Here is a 22,369-nt window from a genome sequence, read left to right as displayed (position 1 = left end):
TCTCTCTAAAATCAATAAAGAAAACAAAGTTTTAATAAAAAAATAAAGGTAGTAAACAAGCAGTAAATAAACCATAGAGATCGACTGCGCAGTATAATGAATATAGACAATACTGAACTATAACGCTGCAATGTATAGAGGTGCTAAGTATCGCCACAACAGTCATCATACTACAGTGTATAAATGTATCAAGTTAACACATCATACACCTTAAATTTACACAATGTATATGTCAGATATATTATATAAATAAAATAATAAAGGACTGTCGTATGAACCCCACCACCACCAAAAAAAAAGGATTTTTGAAGTTTACACCTCCAGTTCAGATATCCTGAACTCCAGACCCACAGGTCAAAGGTGGCGTTGTTGAGCCCCCGGGGGTGGTGCTAGCCTAAAGCAAAGACACATGGGGCAGTGTTAGACCAACTCTTGAGTGGTGGGCACAAGCTTGAAGTGTTCACAGGAGCAGCTAAACTTCCAAAGTCAAGGGCAAGGAAGGCGGCCAGCCTCTCACTAGGTGTCTGGAAGTCAACCTTACAGAAGCACAATGGATAGAATGTGGCTTTGGTGGTCCCCATCTTCTAATTTGCTCCAAATAATAGGGACAGGTTCTTTCAGCATGGCACCCTCTGTGCCAAGGGATGGACCTTGAGTGCATTATGCTTAGTGATATAGACAGGGGGAGCTCAACCCTGCTACACATGAGAAACACGGAAACGCTTTTACAGACTGCTGGTGTCACGCTCTGAAGTGATGGTCTTGGATAGGTCTCAGGCATGTGATGTGATAGATATCTGTTCCCCCAAGCTGCCCAGGTGATCTGATGTGTGCACAGCTGCAAATCAGGCTGGCTCTTTCTGGGGAATCTGACCCACCAGCTCCTGATTCCCCAACCTGGGGCAGCCTGAGGTCCCCCAGCAAAGCCACTGACCAGGAGGCTGAGAGGTCTAGCTGACTGATAAGGATGAGCCCCGGCCTGGGAGTCAGAATCCTGACACCCACCTGGCTCTGCCTTGAATTACCAGAGCTCCCTACTTAATACTCTTCATTTCTTAAAACCCCAGTTTCTTTAAACACAAAATCAGGAGTTAAAGAGGTTTTTAAGGGCCGATGGGATTGTTTATGTAGAAATGCTACTCAACAATCGCTATGCACCCACACCGTGCTGGGTGCTGAAGACGTGTTATTTCATTTGGTTCTGCCACTCGGTCCACTTTAGAAATGAGAGAACGGAGGCTCAGAGAAAGTGAATCCCTTTGCCAAGGCCCCGCAGCACAGCCCCAGAGCTTGCTCACCAAACACCACCACTGCTTTCTACAGGCGAATATGAAGGGACTTACATGGGCTGTCTTTTCCCAGGACGTCAAGGTTAAACCATCAAGACAGACTGTGGGAGGACGATGCTTCAGACAGTGCAAAGAAATGCCCTCAGCCCACTCCTGGATTTGGACACAAGCAGCATGGTGTGTCCCTTGCCCTCCATCGGGACCTGCCGAGGAATGGGTCTCAAAGCTTGCTTCCTCATTTAGTAAGGGCACAAAATAGTGTTTGACCCCCAGATTCGGTGACATCAGCCAACTGAGAACAGCAACCCCTCTGCCCAGCAGGAAGGAGAAAAAAAGCAAAAAACAAGAGGATGGCTGAATGAACAGTGGCCTGTCTCCAACCTAGAAAGTCGGTAGCATGTGGATTCGGGTCTCCCCCCACCCTGCCTCTCCACTCTCCTTTTTTTTTTTTTGAGCAAAATCAAAAGGAAGGGGAATTTGAGCTTCCGAGAGGGTCAAAGGTGAGGCTAGCGTCGTGAAGGGGTGAAGACTGAGGCAGCCTGAATCAGAGAACTGAGGGGTTGGAACGAATTGGCAAGTCCAGGAAAAGCCAGCGGGCCAAGTGAGAGAGGGCAGAGGAAGGTTTGTCCTCGTGTGGTCATTGCAGACAGTGCTTACTGGAACTTGGACTTGAGATGCGAGACTTCAGGAGAGGCTGTGGATTGCCTCTGAGGTACTTTGCCTGCATTTAGGGTAAGCTGCCACCACTGGAACTGTGTCACGATGCTGGGACAGTCTAAGTGCAGTCAGACATTGGTCAGCGGCACAGTCAGCATCTCCTTTCTCTCATCATTTTAATTACACACACACACCTCTTAAAAATCAAGAAAACCAAGTTTGACCAACAAATTCTATAAGACAAAATATAGAAAAAGCAACTCCCATGTACACCCTGGTTCTCTCTCTCTCTCTCTTTTTTTGTTGTTGTTGTTAATCCTCATCCAAGGATATTTTTTTCATTGATTTTTGTTTTTTCAGATAGAGTGGAAGGGAGGGAGAGAGAGAGAGAGAGAAAGAGAGAGAGAGAAACATCAATGTGAGAGAAATACTTCAACTGGTTGCCTCCTGCACAACCCCAAACAGACCCTGACCAGGGCCAGGGATCAAACCTGCAACCCAGGTGCATGCCCTTGACTGGAAATCAGTCTGCAGGCCAATGCTCTAACCACTTAGCAACCGGCCAGGGCCACCGTGGTTCTCTTTTCATCAAAGCCAGACTCCAGTGGCTCTTGCTTTTCTTTCTCCATTGGTTGCAGTGAGAGAAAACCTTGACTTTTTGTTTCATCCACTTGATTTGAAGACCACACCTCCCTCCCTAAGAGAGGCTCAGCTCTACAATTGCGTTTAAAATTCATATCTCTGATGCTCTTTTTTCCTTTTTTTATTTCATTATCTTTCAAGTAACAAATGTGTGTTTTGTTATCATGTAACATTAAATATGTATCACATTACCAAAAAAAAGGAACAGTGTCTTAAACAAGACAAAAGCATCCTTCTCTGTCACGTGAAGGAGGCTCAGAGGTGTGCAGCCTGCATCACCGGGGTCCGGACCTCGTCCTCAGGCTCTGATTCCCAGTGCTGCCTCCATCCTTAGGATCCTTCAAATTCACGATGACTCTTGTAGAGCTAAAGGTCAGTCACGTTTCTGGCCAGCAGCTGCAAAATATGGTCAGGAACTTCTGGGGAGACTGAGAAAGGAGGCTGACTTCTTGGTGGATGATCCTGTCGTCTTTCCCTCCTTCTGTCGCTCTTTCTGCTGCACCAGGGATGGCGTTGAGGTCGGGGGCAAGGTAGGCAGGTTTGAAGGTCAAAGAGGGGAGCCGCTCACGGAAGCCCTGATGACCAGACCCCTCGCTCCAGCACTGACGCGGGGTTCACTGTATAGACCAGGACGTGAAGTAGCAGCAGCAGACGCCCCTGCGCTTTTAGTTTTCCACTTCCCCCTGAGAAGGACGAAGCAGGTAAGGGAACGACAGGAAAGGCTTGTACAGAGCTTCCCGAGCCAATCAAGTGCGCCCCAGAGGAATAAATCACCAGAGGGAGGTGCTGAAAGGCTAAGAAAGAGCTCGGTCTTCAAATCCTTACAGGCAGTGTCACTCTCCTTCTTTTTTGTACTCTTCACCCAAGGACATTTTTCCATTTATCTTCAGATAGAGTGGGAAGAGGAGAGAGAGAGAAACGTTGATGTGAGAGAGTGAGAGAGACACATCGATTGGTTGCCTCCCGCATGACCCCAACCAGGGCCAGGGACTGAGCCACAACGGAGGGACACGCCCTTGACCGGAATCGAACCCGTGAGTCATTGGTCCAGCGGCCGATATGCTAACCGCTGAGCTAAACCCAGCCAGGGTGGTCCTTACCAGTTAGAGAGAAATACTGATACTATCATTCCTTAAACATATTTTCCTTATTGAAATTTTCAAACATATACAAAAGTAGAGAAAATAATACAAAGAATCCCTTGTGCTCTGGCTGGTGTGGTTCCGTGGTTAGAGCGTCGGCCCACCCACCGAGCGTCTCAGGTTCAATTCCCCGTCAAGGGCATGTACCTGGGTTGCAGGTTCCATCCCTGGCCTGGGTCAGGGTTGTGTGGGAGGCAACCAATCAATGTGTCTCTCTCACATTGATGTTTCTCTCTCTCTCCCCTCCCGCTCTCCCTTCCTCTCTCTCTCTAAAAAAAAAAAAAAAAAAAAAAAAAAAAATCAATGGAAAAAATATCCTGGGTGAGGATTTTTTAAAAAAGGAAACCCTTGTATCTATCCCCCAGTTTCAACAGTTAACAACACTACCATTCTTACTTCATTGTTTCCTCCCACATTTTTCCCCCCAGAAATATTGCAGAGCCAATTTCAGATATATTATTTCACCCTTAAATACATCAGTATTTCTCTCTAACTGGTAAGGACTAAACATAAGGACTGTTTTTTAGCACAACCATCACACCAATATCATGAAAGGGTTCAGAACAGCCCCCAGATGTGCTACTTTGGCATGTGAATTATTTTGAGCTGAAGGCAGTTGAGACCCTGAGGGCTCATGAGAAACATTTACCTCTCCCTTCAAGAATTTAAATTAGGGGCCTTGCCTGTAGTAAGAGTTAGCACCAGAAATAACCTTTATAACCTATCCTATATGGCAGGGCAAACATCTAATTACTGAACATCTGCTCTGCTTGTCATCCTACAAATGACCTTCCTGTTCTTCCTCCCCAATGTGCTTTACTTCATCCTTAGCTCAGAAAGTCATATATATACACTTCATTCTAAGTTAAAATGAGGTATAATGCACCTATGTAATTAAAATTGGTTATTTTCTCTGGTTAATCTGTCTCATGCCAGTTTAATTATTAGACCACCTGGAAAAACCTAGCATGGTAGAGGGAAGGTTCTTCCTCTCCCATTATTGCATCCAACAAAATTAACAATAATTCCTTAATATAAAATAATCTGTGCTCGGTTTTCTCTAATTGTTTCAACATGCCTATTTTTAGTTTGTTCACAGCCGGACCGAAATAAAGTCTACACATTGCATTTGGTGGACGTGCTTCAAGCCTTTTTGTTTCTAACATTTTCCACTCTCTTGCTATAGCTCATGACATTTATTTGTTGGAGAAACTGGGTCATTTGTCCTATACAATTAGTCACATTGGCTGACTGTATCTTCATTGGGTGACTTAACTGTTCTCTCAACCCTGGCTGCATATCAATGTCACCTGGAGAAACTGTAAACACTTCAGACCCCCTGTCAATTCTGATTCAGCAAATCTAGGGTAGAGCCCAGCAGTCTATTTGTTAAAGCTGCCCAAGTGATTCCAATGTGTATCTTTCCGTTGAGAAGCACTGACCCCTATGATAAATTTCTCATTATTCACAGAGATGAGTCAATAGATACTAAGAGTCAAATTGAAAAAACAAAAAACATAAAGGAAAAGAAAAATAAGTTTGATTCATCGGGCTTTTCTCAAAAAGATGACTTCCAGAAGGAGGAGGACAGGGAAGAGGGAAGAGGGAAGGGAGGTTGGCAGATGCAGAGCACCAAGCACTAGCTTGGATTGGCATGGTGTTGTTGGGGAGAAATAGAAGGGGTTCAATTTACCAGTTTAAGAGTTCAGACCAGGGAACCAAATCTCTAACTATAAAAATGCAACAGACTGCCCTGGCCGGTTTGGCTCAGCGGTTAGAGTATCGGCCCACCGACCAATGAGTCGCGGGTTTGATCCCAGTCAAGGGCACATACCTTAGTTGCGGTTCGTCCCCAGCCCTGGTTGGGGTTATGCAGGAGGCAACCACTCAATGTGTCTCTTTCACGTCAGTGTTTCTCTCTGTCTCACTCTCTTCCTCTCTCTCCCTCCCACTTTATCTGAACAAAAATGGAAAAATGTTCTCGGGTGAGGATAAAAAAAAAAAAAAAATGAAACAGACATCAAGTCCAAGACCTAGCCCATATTTTAACTCCCTGTCCCCCTCAAAGCAAACATCATTGGGAGATAATTGGTTATGGTGGGAATGAGGGAGGTGGTGGGAATCGGACCCTGCACCCAGAATGGGAACCTGTCCTCCTATGGACCCTGTGAGCACCCATTTTTTTCTGTATTCTAGAACCCCCACCTTGAAGCTGGCCTTCACTTAGCACGGCAGATCATTTTCATCCCCTGTGGGTCTACATGTGAACAAGAAAAAGACTAAAATAAAAGATAATGCCAATAAGTTCAAATGCTTTGTGACATTCAATGCATGGGATAAGCCCCTTCTATAACATATAGAGAAGCCATGTTCCACTATAATTTTAAAAATAACCCTTGTCTGTCCTCTTAAATAAGACTCTAACAAATCTTTAAAGATTATCAATTTGAAAGGGTACTCTTTACTATTATGATAACTTTTTCATTATTCACAGAAATGAGTCAATAGATATTAAGAGTCAAATTGGAAAAAAAAAAACATAAGGGAAAAGAAGAATAAGTTTGATTCATTAACATATAACACATTTAATACAGACTAGAATGATACCATAAAGTTAAGTCAAAATCAACAGGTTAGGAAAAATCATGGCCACATATTAAACAACTTTTTTCCAAAAATAAATAAAGATCTCTCACAAATCAACAAGAAAAATACAAGTAACTAGATAGGAAATGGGACAAAAAATAGAAATAAGTAATTCACAAATAAGGATCTCCACATGGTCAGCTGCAGCAGTATTCAAAGAAATGCAAATTAGAATAGCAATAAGATACATTTTTTCCACTCATAAATTGGATAAAAGTTGTTTGTTAGTGGCGAATGTTGGGGAGAGTGTGATGAAGTGAGTTGTCTTGTCTGTCATTTGTGGACAATTTGTGGTCACTTGTGGTCAGACTGGAGGTCAATTTGACTATATCAAAACTTCAAATGCCTGCACCTGTTTTTTTGTTTTTGTTTTTGTTTTTTTTTTTTGCATTTATCTTCAGATATAGCAGGAAACATCGATGTGAGAGAGAGACATCAAGTGGTTGCCACCCACATAACCCCAACCGGGGCTGGGGACAAACTGCAACCGAGGTACGTGCCCTTAGCAGGAACCGAACCCTGGTGTCTCTGGTCTGCAGGCCGACGCTCTAACCGCTGAGCCAAACTAGCCAGGCCTCAAATGCCTACACCTTTCGAAAGAAGAAACAATAGTAGGTGCATCCAAAGAGCCATTTACCAAGATGATCTTTCATTCACCCATTTATCGTTTATTCAGTGAAAATTCACTGAGTGACGGCTGTGTACAGACAGTTGTAGGCACAGGAGGAACAGAGCAGCAGAAATTTCCTCCTCGAGGTAGTCCCAGGTCTGGTGCTGGCAGATGGAACAATACGCAAATGAGCACTCTAACAAACAATGGACTAAATAGGATAAAATCCAAAGGTAATAAGCGTCGTAAATGTATTTAATTCGGCATAATAATGAAAATTTGGAACCCACTTAAATGTGCCTCAAATGGGAAATAGTTTTAAATAAATATATCCATACTAGGGACTATCATGGAGCATTTTAAAAGAATGAGATAGTTCTATATGTACTGACATGGTGAGTTCTCCAAGACATAAATTTCTTAAGTAAAACCAAACCAAAACAAAAAATACATGAGACACAAAACCTTGCAATTCAGTATATAGAATATAATCCAATTTATATAAAAGAAAAGTAGAAAATTATATATATACATATATATATATGCACATGTATGTGTGGAAATTGAAAGGTCTGGAAAAATACACAGCAAATGAATAATATGGTCGTTTCTAGGCAGGGGATTAGGACTTGAAGGGAGAGTCAAGGGTAATATTTACTTTTTCTTTATGGTTTGAATGTTTTACAATGAGAATGTTTTCATAAATGTGTCACAGATGGAAAGGAATAAAATAACAGTTATAGAACACAGAAAAAGATGGAAAGCTTCCCAACTCAATTTACAAAATTATCATAACCCTGATATCAAAACTTGACAACGTTAGCACAAATAAAGAAGACTAGAGATTAATGTCGCTTGGGAATATGGATGGAAAATTCCTACGTAGAACATTAGCAAATGGAATCCAGTAGTATGTATTTAAAAAAACATGACTAAGCAGAGTTTCTTCCAGAATCACAAGGATGAATGAATATCTGGAAATCAATCAATACAATTTATCAGGACAATCAGTTCTGCCCCTGGACCTGGGCAACAGGGCCCCACACGCTGGCCCCCCTCCAGGTCTGCTTCTCCCAAAGGGGAGAGGAATCCTCTGGACCAAGAAGACTTGTCCTGTGTTCCTGCTCCCTATTAGACACCATATTTTGGCACAAGGACTCCAAAGTTGCCTGCCCAAATGGCCCCAAGCATTTCTAAGACCTACAATGGCCTCTTCCCTGCTTCCATCCCCTCAAGGGTGGAGCTGGCCAGCAGAGTAGTACACCCCAAGACCTGAAGGATGGCCAAGGTAAAGGTGTTTGTGGGGATGTCAGTAAATGGTGAGAAGCCTGTATCTGTGGGCCCAAGGCCCAAGCGCCCACAGCTGTGCACATGAGGGGCCTCCTGGTGTGGGATGGAGCTAGGGAGGAGGTAAGGATGGGACTGCAGCCTGGGGTTGGGGAAGGGCAGGCTTCCTCTGAGCTTCCGTATTCCGAAGAGCATGAGAATTCTAAGTTCCAACTTAGTCTCCAAGGCTGTTATCAAGGTAGGAGACAGGAGCACTTCTATTTAACAGTTTGACCTTTTGGTTTGCAATTTCTAAATATTTAAAAATATAACAGGCCAGGCCTCCATCTGTTCTCTTGGCCCGGGCCCCACAATTGTTAAGAGCAGCCCAACAATAATAGAACCCAGGAGAAAAAAGCACGATACCAAAAATAGAAAAGACATTGGAAAGATGAATTGAGAGGAAGGAAAGACAGACTCTCAGGGAGAGGAAAAGTGGAAATGGACACATTCTGAGATTCAGTCACTTGGTCCCTAGCCTATGCTTACCAACATCTTCCCTCTGCGGGGTGGGGTGGGGAAGACAGTGTGCGGAGGGGCAGACAAGAGACCTTATGAATTCTGAAACATCGAGGGGGTGAGAGTGGGGTCTGTAGGTGGAAACAACTTTCTATCACTAGAGATGGAGTCTTCAATTTATCTTTAAGACCAACTGTGTCTTATCCTGTTTGTTTTGGAAAAACACACTAAAAGGGACTCTTTGTTGAACAAATATAAAGCAGGTTCCCATCCATCGTTCTTAGACAAACCGAAGTCAACATACCCAGATGCATGTGTAATTGCGGTAGTCTCCTCGGCCAGGGCTGGCGTCTGCTGAATCAGAGTGTGTAAGAAATGCCACCACTCTGGCTTTTTCTAGGGGGAGGTGGTTTTGTGATTCTTTTTTAAGAAAGATTTGATTTCTGGAGATGAGACTCCAAGAAACCGAGCACAAAGAAGGCACTCTGACATTTCTAAGTGGTCTTCTATCTTTAACTTTGCTCCGCCTCCCAGAATGACTTTTTTTTCTTTTCAAGTCGCTTCATTAAGACATAATTTACTATCATAAAATGTACCCATTTTATTTAATGTATTTATTTTTATAATTTTTCTTTACTGATTTTAGAGAGACAGGAAGGGAGAGAGAGAAACGTCAATGAGAGAGAACATCGATTGGCTGCCTCCTGCATGCCCCCCACTGGGGAACAGGCTCACAACCTGGGCATGTGCCCTGACCGGGAATCAAACCAGCAACCTCTTGGTGCACGAGTAGATGCTTAACCACTGAGCCACACCGGCCAGGCAAAATTCATCCATTTTAAAGGTATAGTTAGATAAGCTTAAATAATTTACACAGTTGTTCAAGCATCACCAGAATCCAGTTTCAGAATATTCCCATCACCCCAAAGATTTTCTTTGTGCCTGTTTAAAGCCAATCCTCACTCCCACCCCTGACTCAGGCAACCACTGATCTGCTTTCTGTCTCTAGTTTTGTCTTCTCTAGAAATTTCATCTAAGTATAATCATATAATATGTGGTCTTTTTTAGTGTGGCTTCTTTCACTAAGCATAACATTTTTTAGGCTCATCCACACTGTAGAGAGTATCAGTACATCACACTGATACCCTATTCACACTACTACTGAATAGTAGCCACTGTACGACAGACCACATTTGTTTATCCATTCATCAGTTGATGGACACTTTAGTTGTTTCCAGTTTGGGGCCATTATGAAAAATGCTGCTTTGAACATTTGCTACAAGTTTTGGTATGGATATATGTTTTCATTTCTCTTGACTATGTACCTAAGAGTGAAATAATACACCTGATCAGTCATGTGATAAGTTTATGCTAAAATGTTTAAGAAGCTGCCAAAATGTCATCTAAAGTAGCTGCATCACTGAAAGTCCACCAGCACTGACCGAGGGTTCCACTTTCTACATGTCCTCGTCTACACTTACTGGTGTCCGTCCTTTTGATTATAGCCATCCTCGTGGGGCATTTCGTTGTTGTTTCAGTTTGTACTTTCCTCATGTCTGACGATGATGCGCATCCTGTCACGTGGTTATTTGCCATCCAAATCGCTTCTTCGGGGAAGTGTCTACTTAAATCTTCTGCTCATCTTAAAATTAATCTTTTATTAAGAAGGACCTGTTGAAACTTAAGTTGGTCGGCTTACCTTCTTTGTTCACTGATTCCACATTTACCCTGCTCTCCTACCGCCTCCTTTTCTCCAGCCGAACCCCGACTCGTCCACTTCTCTCGCTCAGGTATCTCTTCTTCAAACTAAGTCAGGAACCTGTGATATGATACACTTTGTCATGGCGCCCTGGGTATTTACTTCATGGCATTTGCTACCATGAAATTAAACATTTCCATGTACAGCCCTGGCCGGTTTGGCTCAGCGGTTAGAGCATCGGCCTGCGGTCCAGAGAGACCGGGGTCAGTTCCCGCTAAGGGCACGTACTTTGGTTGCAGTTTGTCCCCGGACCTAGTTGGGTCGTGCAGGAGGCGGCCACTCGATGTGTTCCTTTCATGTCGATGTTTCTCTCTCTTCCTCTCTCTCCCTCCCACTCTACCTGAACAAAAAATGGAAAAATGTCCTCAGGTGAGAATAAGAAAAAAAAATTTCCGTGTACAATTTAAACCTCTGGCATGGCCGGTGTGACTCAGTGGATTGAGTGTGGTCCCATGGACTGAGAGGTCCCGGTTTGATTCCCGGTCAGCGCACATACCCACCCGGGTTGCGGGTTTGATCCCCATTAGGGGACATGCAGGAGGCAGCCGATTGATGTTTCTCTCTCACATCGTTGTTTCTATCTCTTTCTCTAAAAAAATCAATAAAAACAAATTTAAAAAAATACTTTTTTAATCCTCACCTGAGGATATTTTTCTATTTATCTTCAGATAGAGTGGGAGGGAGAGAGAGAAACATCGATGTGAAAGGGACACATTGACCGGTTGCCTCCCACACAACCCCGACCAGGGCCGGGGACAAACTGAAACCGAGGCACGTGCCCTTGGCAGGAATCGAACCCGCGACTCATTGGTCCTCAGGCCGGCGCTGTACTGCTGAGCCAAACCGGTCAGGGCTAAAAAAATAAAGATTACTATTTATTGGGGGAGGGGGGTATGTGCCCCTAACGGGAACTGAACCCAGGACTCTCTGGTCCGCAGGTCGACGCTCCAACTCAAAATATAAAGAAATAAAATGTTTAAACCTCGCCTGGCCGGTCCCGAACACACCTGTTGAGTGAATACTTGAACGAAAGAGGTGCTGCTTCCCTAAGGAGTGAGTCCCTGAAAGGCTGGGTTTCCAAGCCGGGAGCTGACAGCAGTGTGAACTGAGGGGAGAGTCAGCGAGCCGGCGGTCGGAGCCACCGGCATGACCGGAGCCACCAGGAAGAACCGTGGACTGAAAATTACAGGGTGTCCCTCACAGGAACTTTGGAAACACGAAGGGTATGTACTCAGAGCCCGTTTTAGGAACGGGCCTGCAAATGGAGAGAGCGTCTATACTGGGATTCCTTCCTGGGGAGCCATAATTCAGCTCTCGCACTGAGCACAGATGAGGAATTGCCGTGGATGGGGTGAGAAGGGAGCTCTACTCCCGCAGAGGTGTGGGAAAGGCTTGAGAGGGGAAATGTTCTGTTTCCACACCCTGGGTTAAGGCATAAAACCTTCCCAAAGGCCAATGTTGTCAGGAGACCCAATGGGCCCTGGCACCCAGACTCATGAAATGTGTTCTCAACCTTTTTCTCTCTCACAGTCTCTGTGACCCTCAACTCTCTTGATCTTCACTTAGAATGAAAACGTATGTATTGGTGGTTATATGTGTTTGAAGTAACTCAATGTTAATCAAAGTTTGGATAAACTGAACATTTTGGGGTGTTTTTTTTTTGTTTCTTTGTTTTTACACTTTATTTATTTATTTATTTATTTTTGTTACAGATATTTCTCCTTATTTCCCCATTGACACCCTCCTCACCCTCCCTCCCTGTCCTGTCCCCAGCTTTGTTGTCTGTGTTCATCGGTTATGGGTACATGCATATAAGTTCTGTGGTTTATCTCTTCCCTCCTCCCTTCCCGCTCTTCTGAGGGTTGTCAGTCTGTACCCTACTTCCACGTCTCTGGGTCTACCCTGTTCCTCAGACTGTTATGTTCATTATATTCCACAAGTAAGAGAGATTATGTGATATTTCTCTTTCTCTGCTTGGCTTGTTTTGCTTAGGATAATACTCTCCAGGTCCCTCCATGTCGTCTCAAAGGAGAAGAGATCTTTTTTTCTTACAGCTGCGTAGGACTCCATTGTGTATATGTACCACAGCTTTTTTTATCCATTCGTCTACTGATGGACACTTGGGCTGTTTCCAGATCTTAGCTATTATAAATGGTACTACTACCAACATGGGGGTACATATATTCTTTCTGATTGGTGTTTCAGGAGTCTTAGGGTATATTCCTAGAAATGGGATCACTGGGTCAAATGGCAATTCAATTTTTAATTTTTTGAGGTATAACACCATAGTGTTTTCCATAGTGGCTGCACCAGTCTACATTCCCACCAGCAGTGTACTAGAGTCCCCTTTTCTCCACACCCTCACCAACACTTGTTTGATGAGTTGTTGATGGTGGCCATTCTGACAGGTATGAGGTGATACCTCATTGTTGTTTTAATTTACATCTCTCTGACGATTAGTGATGTTGAGCATTTCTTCATATGTCTCTTGGCCATTTGTGTGTTCTGTTTGGAGAGGTGTCTATTCAGCTCCTCTGCCCATTTTTTAATTGGGTTCTTTGTCTTCCTTTTGTTGAGTTGTATGAGCACTCTATATATTTTGGAAATTAACCCCTTATCTGATGTATCATTGGCAATTATGCTCTCCCATACAGTGGGTTGCCCTTCCATTTTGATGGTTGTTTATTTTGCTGTGCAGAAGCTTTTGAGTTTGATGCAGTCCCATGAGTTTATTTTTTCCCTTGTTTCTGTTGCCTTAGGTAATGTATCAGTGAAAATTCTGCTGCGCATGATGTCTGAAATTTTGTTGCCTACATTTTCTTCTAGGATTTTTATGGATTCTCGAGTCACATTTAAGTCTTTTATCCATTTTAATTTTGTTTTTTTTTTATCCTCACCCAAGGTTATTTTTCCATTTTTTGTACAGATAGAGTGGGAGGGAGAGAGAGGAAGGGAGAGAGAGAGAGAAACATCGACGTGAAGGGACACATCGAGTGGCTGCCACCCGCACGACCAACCAGGGCCGGGGACAAACTGCAACCGAAGTACGTGCCCTTAGCGGGAACCGAACCCGGGTCTCTCCGGACCGCAGGCCGACGCTCTAACCGCTGAGCCAAACTGGCCAGGGCCTTTTATCCATTTTAAATTTATTCTTGTGTAGGGTGTAAGTTGATGGTCTAGTTTCATTTTTCTGCATGTAGCTGTCCAATTTCCCCAACACCATTTATTAAAGAGGCTGTCTTTATTACTGCATTGTATGCTCTTGCCACCCTTGTCGAATATTAATTGAGCATAATGTTTTTGGTCGATTTCTGGGTTCTTTCTTCTATTGATGTATGTGCCTTTTCTTGTGCCAGTACAAGGCTGTTTTGATTACAGTGGCTTTGTAGTATAATCTGATGTCCAGTATTGTGATCCCGCCTACTTTATCCTTCTTTTTCAAGATTGCTGTGGCTATTCAGGGTCTTTTTTGGTTCCATATGAACTTTTGAAGTATTTGTTCTAGTTCTGTAAAGTATGTCATTGGTATTTTGACGAGGATTGCATTGAATCTATAGACTGCTTTGGGTAGTATGGACATTTTAATGATGTTAATTCTTCCAATCCATGAACAAGGTATGTGCCTCCACTTTGTTATATCTTCCTTTATTTCTTTTTTCAATGTCCTATAGTTTTCTGCAAATAGGTCCTTTACTTCTTTGGTTAAGTTTATTCCTAGGTATCTTAATTTTTTTTGCCACGATGGTAGACGGGATTGCTTTTTAGTTTCTCTTTCTGTGAGTTCATCATTGGTGTATAAGAATGCCATTGATTCCTTAACGTTAATTTTGTATCCTGCTACTTTGCCAAATTCATTGATTAAGTCTAGTAGATTTTTGATGGAGTCTTTAGGGTTTTCTATGTATAATATCATGTCATCAGCAAATAATGACTGTTCCACTTCCTCTTTTCCAATTTGGATCTCTTTTATTTTTTCTTCATGTCTGATTGCTGTGGCTAAGACTTCCAGTACTATGTTAAATAAGAGTGGTGAAAGTGGGCATTTCTGTCTTGTTCCTGTTCTTAAGGGAAATGCATTTAGTTTTTGTCCATTGAGTATGATGTTGGCTGTAAGTCTTTCATATATGGCTTTTATTATGTCAAGATATGATCCCTCTATTCCTAAGTTACTGAGCATTTTTATCAGAAATGGGTGCTGGATTTTGTCAAATGCTTTTTCAACATCTATTGATATGATCATATGGTTTTTATCTTACATTTTGTTTATGTGGCGTATCACATTTATTGATTTGCGAATATTGTACCAGCCTTGCATCCCTGGAATAAATCCCACTTGGTCATGGTGAATAATTTTTTTGATGTATTGCTGATTCGATTTGCTAGTATTTTTTTCAGGATTTTGGCATCTATGCTCATCAGGGATATTGACCTGTAGTTTTCTTTCTTTGTAGTGTCTTTTTCTGGTTTTGGAATTAGAATTATGCTGGCCTCATAAAACGAGTTTGGAAGTCTTCCTTCTTGAATTTTTAGGAATAGTTTGAGGAGAATGGGTGTTAGTTCTTTTTTGAATGCTCAGTAAAACTCCCCTGTGAAGCTGTCCGGGCCTGGGCTTTTATTTGCTGGAAGAGTCTTGATTACATCTTCAATTTCCTTAGTTTTTATTGGTTCAAGTCTTCTATCTCTTCCTGGTTCAGTTTTGGGAGACTATGTGTTTCTAGAAATTTATCCATTTAGTTTAGATTATCCAATTTGTTTGCATATAATTGTTCATAATATTTGTTAACAATTTTTTGTATTTCTGTGGTGTCAGTTATTACTTCTCCTCTTTTATTTCTGATTTGTATATTTGGGTTCTCTCTCTCTGTTTCTTGGTGAGTCTAGCTAAGGATCCATCAATCTTGTTTATCTTTTCAAAGAACCAGCTCTTTGTTTCATTGATTCTTTGAATTGTTTTTTTAGTCTCCATGTCATTTACTTCTGCTCTGATCTTTACTATTTCCTTCCTTCTACTTGCTCTGGGGTTTTCTTTTTGTTTGCTTTCTAGTTCTTTAAGTTGTGATATTAGGTAGTCAATTAGAAATTTTTCTTGTTTCATGAGGTCAGCCTGTAGTGCTATGAACTTCCCTCTCAGAACTGCTTTTGCTGCATCCCATAGATTTTGTGTTGTTGTGTGTTCATTCTCATTGTTTTCCAGGAAGTTTTCAATTTCTTCCTTGATCTCCTCGGTAACCCATTCATTGTTCAATAATATGCTATTTAGCCTTCATGTTTTCAAATATCTTTGCATGTTCTTGTTGCAATTGATTTCTAGTTTCATGCCATTGTGATCTGAGAAGATGCTTAATATGATTTTAATCTTCTTGAACTTGTACAGACTTAGTTTGTGCTGTAACATGTGGTCTATCTTTGAGAATGTCCCATGAACACTTGAGAAGAATGTGAATTCTGCAGTTTTGGGGTGTAATTCTCTGTGGATATCTATTAAATACATTTGGTCTAGCACTTCATTTAGAGTCTCTGTTTCCCTGTTAATTTTTTGTCTAGATGATCTACCCAGTGACGTTAGCAGGGTGTTGAAGTCCCCTGCTATGATTGTATTGCTGTCAATTTCTCCTTTGAAGTCTTCCAGAAGATTTTTAATATAGTTTGGTGCTCCTATATTGGGTGCATATATGTTTACCAAGGTTATATCTTCCTGTTGGATAGGTCCTTTCAATATTACATAGTGGCCTTCTTTGTCTCTAGTTATGGCCTTCATTTTGTCATCCCTTTACTTTCAACCTATGTGGGTCTTTTGTTGTGATGTGGGTCTCTTGTAAAATACATATATGTGAGTCATACTTTCTTATCCAGTCAGCTACGCTGTGTCTTTTTATCAAAGCATTCAATCCATTTACATTTAAGGTGATTATTGATATGTACTCATTTATTGCCATTTTTGTTTAGTGTGATTATATATTTTTTTCTATTGCTTCTACTAATTACAGCAGTCCTTTTAACATTTTTTGCGATGCTGGTTTGGTGCTAATATATTCCCTTAGCCTTTTTTTTTTTTTGTCTGGGAAGCTCTTTATTTGACCTTCTATTTTGAATGATAGCCTTGCTGGGTAGAGTAGTCCTGGATTCAGATCCTTGTTTTTCATGACCTTGATTACTTCATGCCATTCCCTTCTGGTCTGTAGTATTTCTGTTGAGAAGTCAGCTGAGAGCCTTATGGGGGTTCCTTTGTAGGTAACCTGTTGCTTATCTCTTGCTGCCTTCAGGATTCTTTGTCTTTAATTTTTGGCATTTTAATTATTATGTGTTTTGGTGTGGGCCTGTTTGGGTTCTTCTTACTTGGGGCTCTCTGTGCTTCTTGAACTTAAATGCCTTCTTCCTTCACCAAGTTAGGAAAGTTTTCTGTCACTATTTCTTCAAATATATTCTCTAACCCTTGCTCATTTTCTTCTTCTTTGGGGACTCCTATGATGCAAATGTTGTTATTACATTTTCAGTTGTCCCACAGTTCTCTTAAGCTGTCATCCTGTTTTTAGATTGTTTTTTCCTTTTGGTTTTCTAATTGGTTGATTTTTTTCGACCCTGTCTTCTAATTCAGCTTCCTCTACTCTGCTGGTTAGTCCTTCCAATGTGTTCTTTATTTCTGCTATGTCATTCTTCATTTCCACTTGGTTTTCAGTGTTTCTATATCTGTACTCATGGTGTTGGTGTCCTTACTCATGCTGTTGAGCTTCCTCAAGATCATGGCTCTAAACTCTACCTCTGATCATTTGCTTAACTGCATTTCACTTATCTCATCTTCGTTAGAGTTATTTTGTTCTTTCATTTGGAATTTGTTTCTTTGTTTCACCATTTTGGCTATCTCAGTGGGTTTTGGAGCCTGCCAAATTTTTCCTGTGGGTGTTGTTGTTCTGTTGTTTGTGGCTCCCTCTACTGGGTTTGGATGAGTGTGAGAGAGCCCACATTAAACCCCATTGTCAAGTCTTACTTTTCTGTGTAGATTTGCAAGCCCAGGAAAGGTTCAGTTATCCTCTAGGTTTTTGCCTGGAGTCTAATAGTTTCAGTTACTCAAGGCCTTGGAATGTAGCCCTCTGGTGTTTTATATAAGAGGATTTCCAGAGGGTGGGACAGATGCTGGTTATTAATGAGCCTCAATTTGCATTCCTTTGGCTCACCTGGAGGTGACTGCTCTTTCTTCCCACAGCTCCAAAAAGGAGCAAGCTGGCCACTGTCCTTTGTGGCAATGACTCAGCAAAAACTCTGAGAGCCCTTCAAATCCTGGGTGTCCCCACAGAGTTCCAGTCCAGTCGGCCCTCCCTCTGCTGGAGCCCAAGGTGAGTGACTGTAGCCAATCTAGTGCTCTGTCCTGGCCTTCTGTGGAGCCAGCTTGGGATTTTAACCCCGAGGGCACTGCTCACAGCTGCTGTCCATGAGCTCCCAGCCTGCCACCTTCTTGTGCCTCTGCAGATCCTACCAGTTTTCCTGGTTATATGGTCCTTTCCCGCTGCTTTTCTGTTGCTTTTTTCTGATTATTTGTCTTTATTTTCATTGTAATTTCCATTTGGTCCTGGGAGATCGTCTGTGTAGCTTCCACTCACTCCATCGCCATTTTTTCCAACTACCAAAACTGAACATTTTGAAATATCACTCTTAAAAACCAAAGTTGTAATGTCTCCAAGTGAGGTTCTTACATTTTAGAGTTGACCTTTAAACAACATGGGGGTTAGGGGTGTTGACCTCCAGCTCAGTTGAAAATCCACATGTAACTTTGGACTCCCCAAAAACTTAGTTGTCCCTCAGTATCCATGGGAATTTGTTTCAGGACCCTCTGCAAATACCCAAATCCACAGACACTTAAATTTCTTCTATAAAATGGATTAGATAAATGCATACAATGCGCTCTCCACATTTGGGGACTCCCAACCACAGATTGGAAACAGTTCAGATTTTTTTATTTTTTTAAATCGTGTATAAGTAGTCACATGGTTTGAACCTGTGTTGCTCAAGGGTCAACTGTGTATGTTTCCCATGGGTTGGTGGCCTTGGGTAGATGAGCTCTTTGAGCAGGAAATCCTTTTACTTCTGCAAAATCCTATGGCTTCTGTGAGAGAAGAGAGAAAGAAGCCTGGCTAAGAGTACAAGTCGCCAACCTGAACAAGGTCAACTGTGAGTCAGCTGCTCCACACCCCAGACTGGGGCTCCCCAAGAGCTATGAGAAAGAGGGACAAGACCCAGAGCTGTGTCCTGAGCCTTGGCAAAGTTTCAAGATCCTCTGTGATTCAGAGACCCTTGTATTACAGAGTGCCTTAGTTGTAGGCATCCAGCGTCTTCATTCTGACATATACATTAGAAAGGAAACCTCTAAAGAATCCATAAGGATATATGGCTGACTATTTTTGGGGAGCGGGTAGGCAGATGGGGGTCAGGAATTAGAGGCAAGATTTTTCTTAGATAACTTAAAACAATTTATTTTAAAATAATCTGGAATTCCCATAAAAGCTGCAAGTATGGTTAAAAAAAAAAATTACCTTTTTTTCCTGAACTATTTGAGTAAGTTGCTGATATGATGTGCCATCACCCCTGAGGACTTCAGTGTGGATTTCCTGTAAGGACTTTCCCCGACATAACCACAATACAATTTTAAAAGTAGAAAAACTAAGATTGAGCCTGGCCGGTGTGGCTCAGTGGTTGAGCATCGACCCATGCACCAAGAGGTCACCGGTTCGATTCCCAGTCAGGACACATGCCCAGGTTGTGGGCCAAATCCCCAGTGGGGGGCCTGCAGGAGGCAGCCAGTTGATGTTCTCTCTCATTGATGTTTCTATCTCTTTCTCCCTCTCCCTTCCTCTCCTTCTAAAAATCAATGAAGAAAAAAAAGAAAAACTAACATTGATCTATTTCCACCACTTGAGTTTCACCAAGTGTCCCAGTAATGTCTTTACAACAACAAAAGGATCCAATTTATAATCACATGATGCCTTCAGCTGTCCCAGCTCTTTAGTCTCCTCCAGTCTGGAATAGTCCCTCGGTGCTTCCTCAGCCTTCATGGTCACTTGCAGAAGGTCTTCCAGTGGGTTTGCCTGATGTTTCCTCACAACTGGATTCAGGTTCTGAATCCTGGGCAGGACTAACACACGTGACACATGATCTCATTGCATTCTATCGGGCGGCATGTGATTTTGATTTGCCCCATCACTGATGATGTTAACTTTACAGGCTTCTCCACTGTAAAGTTACTCTTTTCCCGTCTGTAATGAATAAGTATTTTGTGGGGAGTTACTTTGAGGCTACGTAAATGTCCTGTCCCGGCTCAAATTTTCAATGTATTCATTTTTTAATTTATAGACACATAATTTCCTTTTTAAAAAAAAAAATTTTTTTTTAATTTTTAGTGAGAGAGGAAGGGAGAGGAAGAAAGACAGAAACATCGATGAGAGAGAACATCGATTGGCCGCCTCCTGCAAGCCCCTCACTGGGGGTTGGGCCCACAACCTGGGCATGTGCTCTGACCGGGAATCGATCCGGCGACCTCTTGGTGCATGGGTCAATGCTCAACCACTGAGCCACACCGGCTGGGCATAGTTTTCTATTTTATTGCTATTTAGCTTCTTATACTTTACTCTTTTTTTTGGGGGGGGGGGGAGAATAAAGTGAATGGATTAACTATTTTTAAAACCTAAGAAAAGATTCAAAGTCTAAAACCTCCACTGATCAGGAGCCTCCACTGAATTCGTCATTACCCTGTGGCCAGGTTTAGGGCAGATAACACCCAAGATGCCTGGGGGTGGTACGGTGAGGTGTTGGGGGGATTATAACTCCAGTGGAACCCGGGCCTGAGAGTGGAGAGAGAGATTTTCCCACGTGGAAATGGGTGGCTGCTACCCCAAACAGGGAGAACGGACCCTGGACATCAAAGATAAGAGTGATTGCAAAAACAGCAAAGCACAGAAAAGAGGTGAGGACCAGAGGGCTCTGGGAGACTAGTGCTGGACTGGAAATGGATGCCAACAAGGAAAGGAACAAGCCCCAAGGCCAGAGAGTGACCATGGGGCAGTGGAGGCCTCTGCTCGCTGACATCTCACGTTGGTCACCAGGCCACTTTCCATGAAGTTGGGACCCAAGTGGGGACAATTGGCAGTAATCTATCCGAGGGGAGCAAAGAATCAGTTCCTAGGAAGGCCTGACATATCCAAAAAAATAGATGTGTCTTGATAGAAGACTCCAGATGAAAGAACAACCCGGGAATCTGCCAGTCTGCTTCCCAGAGGTGGACCTCATCCCAGCGCTAGAACGTTGGCAGCGACGCTGGTATGGGGAAAGTTGTCGGCAGTCACTGACTCCTTTGTACACTCCATTTTTTAAACGCAGGAAGTATCTGCCACATTACATGAATAATGCTTAATGCCATTCATTCTATGCCTCTCCCCCAGGCTTTTCTCTTTCCACCCCTCAGCCATGGAGTCTGCTTATCATTGCTGCGTGCTCGGGATATTTTAGGAAACTGTTTGTATGTTGGCTGCTGTCCCTGGCCTGACCAGAGCACACCTCCGCAGACAGACACATTCTGCAGATTTCTAACAAAGCAAATATCTTGATTTTGGCCTAGGTTAGCCCCAAATTATCAGACTATATTGCTTGGTTGACTAGGAGAAAATATCTAGGGAAAACACATTTTATGATTTTAATTGTTATTATAGGTGCTCTCAAAAAATAAATCTGTGACCTGCAATATATTTCAGTGAAAGAACACACATCTGGTCCCGATTAGCTCTGGAGTCTGTTGGCTGACTTAGCACGGGAGCCTTTCTGGAAGTCAGCTCTGTGTCTCGGGGATTTTGTTTTCACCCAGAGAGGCACAGTGGAGACCTTGTTCCAGCACAAAGGCATTAACTGTTAGCGTGACCCTCACCAACAAGGCGATGCTCACTGAAGACCTCAGAGTGTCCGAATCCTGTCCCAGAGCACCAAGGCGGGCAGGCTGAGGGCAAGGGCAGATGGATGGAGAGAGGGTGCCAGAACAGCTTGACAGACTTGGCTTTGGGTACCATTTTAACCTCCATTCACAGGGAGGAAGAACAGAAGCTTTGATAAAGACAGGGGCACCTCTCACCCTGGTTCTGGGTAAGAGGACAGACTCGATAATAAACACTCTGCTATGTTCACTTTCATTATGAGCAAGATGATAAAACCATCTTGTAATCGACATCCTGGGATTGTTCACTTTTTTCTCTAACGATGGTAAGAGCCATGATGAACACATTGGCACATCTCACTTTCTTTATGAGCGAGATGCCAGGACCGATGATAAAACTAGGTGAAATGAAGGCAACACAGCTAATAATAGCTGCACTGGGCCATCGACTCCAGGGAGTCCCCAAAGCCATGTCCAGGATGAGACGCCTTTGGCCTGAATGACTTAAACCCTGTTGGCATAGTAGAGTCTGGCTAACTAGTATCATAGCTCCTCATGCACCCTTCTCTGGGGGCAGAAAGAACAAGATAGCCTCAACCTTCAATTCCTTTCTCTCAACTCACCTTCTCCCCGTGGGCAATGGGAGCCATGTAGAAAATAGTATCCTGTCCTGTTTTGGAGACATGAGTGGGTGGGTCTCCTTTGGGGTGGCCTCTCCTCACTCTCCATCAACATGGCCCTGACCACACTCTACATGCCCCAAGAACTTCTTAGCTCTTCGCCTAGCTGCACCTCCATCACCTCTCAAAGGAGACAGACAGACCAATTTTTACCCGTTACACAACAATGACATACGTAATGATATCCTTGAACAAACCTGACTTCATAGAGGAAGAGTAGCTTCTTTTCTAATTGGATACATACATCTAT

This window comes from Molossus molossus, unplaced genomic scaffold (assembly GCF_014108415.1).
Source record: "Molossus molossus isolate mMolMol1 unplaced genomic scaffold, mMolMol1.p scaffold_m16_p_19, whole genome shotgun sequence".
Classification (NCBI taxonomy): domain Eukaryota; kingdom Metazoa; phylum Chordata; class Mammalia; order Chiroptera; family Molossidae; genus Molossus; species Molossus molossus.
The sequence above is the reverse complement of the archived record's forward strand: the minus strand, read 5'-3'. Positions refer to the sequence as shown.